The sequence below is a fragment of the Benincasa hispida genome, chromosome 9, assembly GCF_009727055.1.
Source record: "Benincasa hispida cultivar B227 chromosome 9, ASM972705v1, whole genome shotgun sequence".
NCBI classification, from domain to species: Eukaryota; Viridiplantae; Streptophyta; class Magnoliopsida; order Cucurbitales; family Cucurbitaceae; genus Benincasa; species Benincasa hispida.
Window position 1 is genome coordinate 21,893,960 of NC_052357.1, and position 9,280 is coordinate 21,903,239.

The window sequence follows — 9,280 nt, forward strand, 5'->3', positions numbered from 1 at the left end:
TTCCCGAGAGCCTTGGAGTCACAAGCACGAGAAGCATATAGAACGAAAGTATCATCTCATTTGAGAGATTGTGCATCGAGGGGACGTGATCTTCACGCAGATAGCTTCGGAGTAAAATATTGTTGATCCATTTACAAAGGCTCTCACGACTAATGTGTTTGAGAGTTACTTGCAGAGTATGGGTCTATAGGACATACCACATATAGTCTAGGGAAAATGGGAGATTTTGTATTGGGTGCGTATTATTCCCTAGTTTATTGCTTTGTGTACTTGTATATTAGTATGACTTGTATATTTTACACCTCACTAGCTTGAGGATAAGTGGGAGATTGTTGGGGTTGATACCCTAAATCTCATAGGGTCTTGTAGTTTATAATTGTATTGTACAAACATTTTATTTATTTAATAAAATATGAGATGTTTTATTTGACATTTAGTAGTATTAAACCCATAAACCAATAAACTAACATCCAAGGTTATCATCTGTAGCTTAAACATGTATATAGGAATATACAAGTGGATCATGTTTAAGTGATAACCTAAATGGTCTGTAGTAGATGGATAAGGTTGGATACCTTATCCTGATGACACTATGAATACGACCCGCTTTGTAGATGTTACAATTATTGTAAAGTGCTACAAATGATCTGTAGCTTAAACATGTATGTAGAGATATACAGGTGGATCATGTTTAAATAATAATCTTAATGGTTTGTAGTAGATGGATAAGGTTGGATACTTTATCCTGGTGACACTACGAATATGACCCGCTTTGTAGATGTTACAATTATTGTAAAGTGCTACAAATGATCTGTAGCTTAAACATGTATGTAGAGATATACAGGTGGATCATGTTTAAATAATAATCTTAATGGTTTGTAGTAGATGGATAAGGTTGGATACTTTATCCTGGTGACATTCTCCTTTGTAGATGTTACAATTGTTGTAAAGTGCTACAAATGATCTGATCCTGATCATTCATGTGAAAACATGTGAGCGGGGGTATTCTATACAAAGGAGTTTGTATAAGATCGAACCATGAAATGACTAGTCTCATTATATAACATCGTTCATAATTGAGACTTACATTTCACCAGGATAACCATAGATGACATGACCTGAATTCTAAGTGAGTTGTGAACTTCTACCTATGAAAGCGGTCCTTTGATTTGCATGGGTGAGAAGGGTCAAATTCCCGACTCAATAAGCCTACCATTTTGGGCATTCGTTTGATTGGGGAGCTGAGAACACAACTACACAAGACAAAATTCACTCCTTCCCCGAGATCAGGGTAAGTGGATAAATTGCTCCCTTAAAAGCTGATTTTGGGGCTTGGACAATGTGGCGCCACACTCTCTCCTAGCCCGAGAGGGGTTTAGTCATAGTTGGACTATGAATTATTGTTTATTAGAGGAATTAGTGATACTTAAGGAGTTAGATGTAACTATATGGGCAAAACGATAATTTCGGCCTAGCTATACTTACGAGGAATTTGTGAAGGGTTATCGCACTATTGACTGATTATATCCAATGGACACAAAAATATATCTGTAGTGCGAAGAGTGCAGCTGTCGATCTTTAGTAGACTGTCTGACAGTTAATGGATGTTGAATAATTTAATTAACTAATTATTCAAGTACCATTAAAGCTTCAAGCTACAGGTCCATGAGGTCCCATCTAAAGCACAACAGGGATTAAATGAGAATCAATTTTGGATTAATTTAAATTGTTCAAATTAATTGACAGAATTAATTATATGTAATATAATTAATTTAATTTGATTATATATGATATAATTACTATAATGTATATGGTACATTATTATATAAAGTTTATTTGAGAGGAAATAAACATTTGAATATGGTTCAAATATTAATTATGTGAATTGGATTCAGATAATTAAATTTAGTATAAATGACATTTATATTAAATACTATGCATTAATGAGAGAATGAAAACTATAGGTAATATTGTAGTTGATACAATATTAAACTATAGGTTATATGTTATATCTAATATAACATAAAAATTAATATATATTATATGATAAAATGGTTATCATATTAATATATATCAATGTTTTATTAAAATAATTTTTCATTTAATTAATTTATTTTTTTGGAAAATATTTGGGGGGGTGAGGATATCAAATGTTTTATTAAAATGGTTATCATACCTATGTTTTATATCAAGTACGTTGTTGTTCGTGATCGATTCTGAAAAAGAGGAAATACGTGAAAATCGGATCTTCAAGTGTTAATCTTTCCATCTTCTCTTTTCTCAATTATAATTGGCATACTGTAATTTTGATTTAATGCATAATATATATGTATGTTTCTGTAAAATTCTTATTCTGTAAAAATTTTGGATTTTGGCACCGATTCCCACTTCCGCAAAGGACCTTCACTGGTTTCTTCAATATATACTCTTTTTTCTTCACTAGGGTTTTTTTCAATGGGTTTTTCTTAGTAAGATTTTAACGATACATATTTCATATATATATTGGCATTTAAGGAGGAGTATTATAAATATTATAAAAATAGATGCCCAATACTTAGTGTCTTAAAAACTATGTGTTAATCTTCATGTTGTCTATGTACCTTATAGTTATTTATGTTTGGTGTCCATGTAAGACCTCATCCTACTAGTCACTTTGCCTATAAATAGTGACATCTGGTGGATGATAAAAATCACACACATTGGTGAGAAATCCACTTCAAATTTTCATGAGATTTTCATATTATTAAATTTTCATAATTTTAGTTATTTTATTATTATATTATATTTTCTTCATATCTGTATCCCCAATTTGCTTCTCAATTTCACAATAGATAAAATTTTTATCGTTGGTTAATATTTTGAAAGCGATAGTATTTAATATTTTTAAATTTATTGTTTTTTTATTGGTTACATTTAACTCGGATTTTCAATGGTTGGTTCGTATCATACCTATGTTTTATAATATAACTAATCAATTTTTACCTCTAAACTTATACTATTGTATCCATATGTACCTTAGATTTTCGAGTTTCAATTCCACTTTAGAGTTAGTAAAATTTTACAATTTCTACCCTTTATTCAATTTTTGCTTATTCTTAGACTAATTTGAGCTCCATAAAATAAATTTAAAAAAAAATCTTTTGCAAACTCGCTTACATTAATAATATCAAGTTTTACACCATTAAGCTTGATACATGCTCGGTTGGAAAATAAAAAAATATTATCAAGTTGGCAGGTCTCATTTAATAATCATTCGATTTTTTGTTATCTAAATTTATGCTTGTTTTTTCTCGGAAGAAAAATTTATTCTCCCCAAGGGTCAATAAAAAAATGCTCTTTTTCAAGCTAATTTTACAAACCACTCAAGAAATTGATTCGTCCAAATCCCAGAAATGGAGTTTGACCTAGCTCTCACTGCTCGAATCTCTGCCAAGAGAGGATAGGGAGAGAAATGGGAAAATTAAAAGGATATTGTACTTTTAGAAACTATTTAGGAAAATATTGTTGTTTTCAAACTATGTAAAAATATTGTTGTTTTAAATAAGTCGAGGGTTGAAGAGAGGAAAAGAGAGCAGATTGGTGTCCATTTGAGGGTGGATAAACCTATTCATCTACTAGTTTTTCTTGCTATTAATTTTGAAACACTCTATAATAGATGACTATTTGGGTTAATATCTGAAAAAAAACACACAAATTTGTTGAAGAAATTCACTTCAAAATTTACATTTTCTAACATTTATTCTATTTATTTATCCAATTCGTATATTTTTCAAACAATATTTCTAATTTTATATTGTATTATATTGATATATTTTATTTGGAAGTTATGAGTTATTATAATATTTTTCTTTCATTTATCTTTGTATTTCCACAAATTTGGCTTATCATACGCGGGAGATTTATTTCACAAATAAAGGATATAATTATTTTAATAGTATAGATTAATATTTTGAAAGCGATAGGTATTTAATAATATTTAAATTTATTGTATTTTTTATTGCGGCTTAACATATTAACTCGGCATGTATTCAGAAAGTAGGTTGGAGATTTCGGGAGTATCATACTATGGTTTTAATAATATTACTAATAAGACAATTTAATTACCCTCGTAAACTATATGACTAATCGATAAGTCCATGATGAAGGCAATGACCATTTATGATTTCGGAGTTTCAATTAACCACTTTGAGAGTATAGGAAATTTTTACAGAGGTTCTATACCCTTTATTTCAATTTTTGCTTATTACTTAGAAGGACTAATTCTGGTAGCTACGCATAGATACAGGAGAAATATATAGTAGAAAAAATCTTTGTGGTGACACTACGACTATCATAAAAAGAATAATCAAGTCAGAGTTTTAAGCATCATAGTAAGGCTGGATACATAATTGCTCGGTTATGTTAAGGGAAATAATGAAAGATCTTATTCTTAGTTGAAGATCACATATAACATATACAATTATAATTCACAAAATTAACCCTAGGTGATTATTGTTTTCTATGTATTCCATTAATATTAGTTGTCTTTTTGTTGACTTTCTCTCTCTATCATGTAGAGAAATAAATATATATTCTCCCAAGGGTCAATAAAAAAATGCTCTTTTTCAAGCTAATTTTACAAACCACTCAAGAATGATTTCGTCCAAATCCCAGAAATGGAGTTTGACCTAGCTCTCACTGCTCGAATCTCTGCCAAGAGAGGATAGGGAGAGAAATGGGAAAATTAAAAGGATATTGTACTTTTAGAACTATTTAGGAATATTGTTGTTTTCAAACTATGTAAAAATATTGTTGTTTTAAATAAGTCGAGGGTTGAAAATTCGACCTAGACCTAGATAGGTCGAATTTTTTGAACCTCGACCTTCCTTTTTTTTTTTTTAGGAAAATATTGTTGTTTTCAAACGGATTCTGTCATCTCAGCAAGTCTGACTAAATAACGAGCTATTGAATCTCCTTCTGTTTGCCACTGAACTTCCCAATCAAATTCGAGGCGAGATTATGGGAGACAACGAGAGTTTGAGAGAGCGAGAGCGTGGGCGAGAGCGAGAGTGAGAGCGAGATTTTGATAGAGAGCGAGAATACCAAACAATCTTTTCTTTTTTTTTTTTTTTCTTTAATTATTAACACATTCCACTTTCTTCTTTCTAATCCTTTATTTTTTTTTTAATTTTCCATTTATTTAAAAAAATCTAAAAATATTTATTGTTTTATTTAAATTCTAAAAAGAAAATTAAAAATTAAATTACTCATAAATAATAATAAAATAATGTAAATATAATATCTCATTTATATAAATAATTACAAAAATCAATGTGTTCCGCAAGACGACGTCGCCGATTTCGAGCTGGTTGTCGTCGTCGGCTTCGAACTTGAGGTTACTCGGGTTCTTCTTGATGTTGCTCTGGTACCTTTGCAGGCGCTTCATAATATAAATATTCATCATGCTTCCACGACCCTGACCATGTCCATACACGTATGAAGACGAAGGACCAGCCTCTGAGTCATAATGTCCTGAACCAAATATTGGCATCATCATCATCGGACTAACATAATGATTTGGACTCTGCTTCTGCGTCATAGGGAGCAATTATCTTTCCACATTAATTGTTTGCAACCTCATATATAGATTTTCCATACCTTGTCGAGCAGGTCCCTTCTACGTGCTAGGAGCTGAGATTGGAGAAGCAATTAGGTATATTTAAATCGTACATATAAGATTGAATGTTCTCGTCACTATACTTAGTGGTTTGTCACCTGAAATTATCTAGCGGAAGTAACCTGAGTCGGATCATTTGCACCTTACCACGGAGATCATACTGTTGTTTTCAGAGATATAGGTTCATCTTATAGAAGAATATTAAGATAAAAAGAAGATTTTAGACAAGTTAAACATTGGGGTTGTAAAATTTAAAGTGATAATTAATAAAATTATGGATATATTACTTTCAATTTGTTTGTATCGCAATATTAATCTCAGATTTTAGCGTTTTCTACAGCTCTTGGCTCTTGATACGATTTTGCACTCTTTATATATTAATATTATTGGGAGGCCGGGATAGATGTGATTTATGTTCCTAGTACATTATTGTGTCATAGTATTGTTCGATAATAGATTACATATACCCCACAGTATACTAAATTAACCCTCGCCAGCACAGAGATAAGAGTAGACGCCATTCAGAAGAAGCACGTATAAGCCAAATCGCGCATTATTAGTGTCACCATCATTCTCCAATCCAGATCTATATAATTGACAGGAAACCGTTCCAGGTTAAATACAAGCATGAATTTTTCCTATCTAAAACCGGAAATTTTCATCACTCTCTTCCTCGGTTATGCAAGAAAGGATGGCTCCATATTTTCATTATCACTCTAAGCTTACATCAAATCATATATGAGGCATGATTTCATTTTTGTCCGTGCGCTACTAATAGTTAGATTGTTGACTAGTTTTCTGTATTAATAAATAAGGCAAATATTACAATTAGATATAGTACAGTTCACCCAAATTAACCTTGGGAAACATACAAAATTATATTATTAGAGATATAAAGGAAAAATACAATTTAAAAATTGTTTGAATTAAAATTATCAATTAGAGGTAATGGTGTTGAATTTCCTTGGTTTCCTAATGGTGAGTGTGTGGAAGTCAGATTTTTCTAATACATTATCTAACTTAGTTTGGCATTTAACATTGTTGGGGCTTGTCCCGTAAGTTTTCAGAGCGCACTAAAATTTTATTGTCCTCTATATTCCCACCTAGATTTTTTAAAATTGATAATATTAGGGAATTTAAATTAACTAGATCAGTGATATAAAAATTAAATTGAATTAAAACAACATACCGGAGAACCGTTGAGCCTCGTCCAACTAACTGAGGCGTCATTAAACATGTGTAGCTGTGGAGCATTTATTGGAAATCACTCCCAGCCCATAGTTGTAAAAAGTATGAGAGGCTAGCTATCTCCTCGAACCTCAGTGTTCTTGTTGTTTGTCTTATTTGTCTATTATATTGATCTGATTGACAACCATCCAAGCATAGTCCTTACTACCCCGAAAGAATTCAGACACAAACCGGCATAGGTGTTAGCTAAGCATCAGTGGCGGAACATTCAAGTGAATCAAAATGACTTACTGAAACAACTTTCATCATATTTTGAATATCCACAATTTAATAATCAGGTCCCAATCTTATGTATTCATATGGTCTGAGCGTGCACGATTGGATTTTTAACATATTATACTTTCAGCCTCGATCTTTATACTTTAGGCAGGTGAGGGTCCAACAGAACATTGTTATCTAAACTTCTAACTGATTAAACTTACGATCTTTAATTCTTGTCCATCCACTCATCAAATCTAGCAGTAATACTCGTGTAACTCGCTGTACCTATCACAGGTAACCCCAACAACTCTGATTGTCTAATGGTGAGAGTGAATAGTGCACTCTCCAACAGACAATGATGGAATGTATGATCGGTCTCTGGGCTCACATATGCCATCTGTGATCGATGCCAAGGCCGGAGTATATCATACTATCTGAATAAATTCCTCGCTCTCGATCATTTCTGCAAGATATCTTCCAGTTAGTTACGTGATCTTCACCATACACACATTATGATTCGATGAATGATGTATAATGAAAAACTACTCTTTGGATCAGGTTGTAGATGAGTCACGAGACAAACTTTTATCTTGGGATGCTCCTAAACAGGGTACTTATGGTTTATCTGACGCTTCCAATATCACCCTTATTCTGCTATTCTTCTATAGTCATGCATGAAGAATGTTATCTTGAGCATGAGCATTTATAGGCAACATTCGAGCTCCTTTGAGGACTCCATTTATGCACTCTAATAGATTTGTCGTCATCCCAGCCATATCTGAATCCTCCATCATGTGGCAAGTCCATTGCTCTAAACTAATGTTGTCAAAAAAAACTTAGATAGCTCCGATTTATTCCTTTGATATCTTCAATTGCTTTGTTGAACTTTTTGAATTTGAAACTGACACCTGACACGATAAACATAAACTGACAACCGAAAAGTTCACGTTATCACAACGAGATGGATTGGACAGAACCAGCTACTCGACAACGATGTGGATTTTGTAACCAGTTAGGACATAATCGAAGGAAGTGTCCTTTGTTACTAAGACGGGCTCCAGATAGTTAGGGATTGAATAAATAATTTTTTTATTATATATCAATTTTTTTTATATAATTTATCGTATATTCAATTTTTTTTATAATAATCTACTGTATATTCAATTTTTTTTTTTTTTTTTTTGTAATCAATAAAGTTTACATTATAATAATCTAATATATTCAATTTATAGTATAATAATCTAATATATAATAAATATATATCAAATTTATATTCAATTTATTCAATTATTGTCTAATGGTCATTCAATTATAGTATAAAAATCTAATATATTTCAATTTGTTGTCTAATGATTATTCAATTATAGTATAATAATCTAATATATTCAATTTGTTGTCTAATGATTATTCAATTATAGTATAATAATCTAACATATTCAATTTATTGTCTAATGATTATTCAATTATAGTATAATAATCTAATATATTCATTTAGTCTAATGATTATTCAATTTATAGTTGATTATTAGTCTTTTCTTTTTTTTATATATATTTCTATGGAAAGTTCAAATAAAGTGAAAACCTCTCGCTCTCTCCTAGATCTCGCTCTCTCAGAATCGCTCTCTCCTAAGCTCTCGCTCTCGCTCTTTCGCTCTCTATCTCGCTCCCGCTCTCGCTCTCAATATCTCGCTCTCTCTGTTATTGTTGTTATTTTTCCATTAATGATTACTAGCTTTCATTTCTTCTGGAACAATCACAAACACTTTTTTTATTATGGATCTACTTTTTTGTTCGTAGAAAAAGCTAATTCGGAATTATCTTTCATTCCAAGCATAACTTGTATCCATGCTCTTCATATTCGCCTGGAGTTCGCTCCCAGAAATATAGTCATCCCCACCCCCTCACGTCAATCCACAAGCTTCCGTCTAATTAGAAATGATAACAAAAATGCATAGGTTGTTAGAAGCAGCTCGAGTACACAGATACATATAGTATACCATCTCATTACTTTATTTCTCTATGAGGGAAAAAGAAAAGTAATAAACCTGCAATCTCGAGGATGGATGTGTGTCGAAACTTCAACCTTCGACAACCTAAGCGAGATTCGCGAGATTTTCCTTGTCGAGGGTTGAAGTTTCGGCTTATGTATTGTTTTCCAAGTTTTTCTTTGTTCGT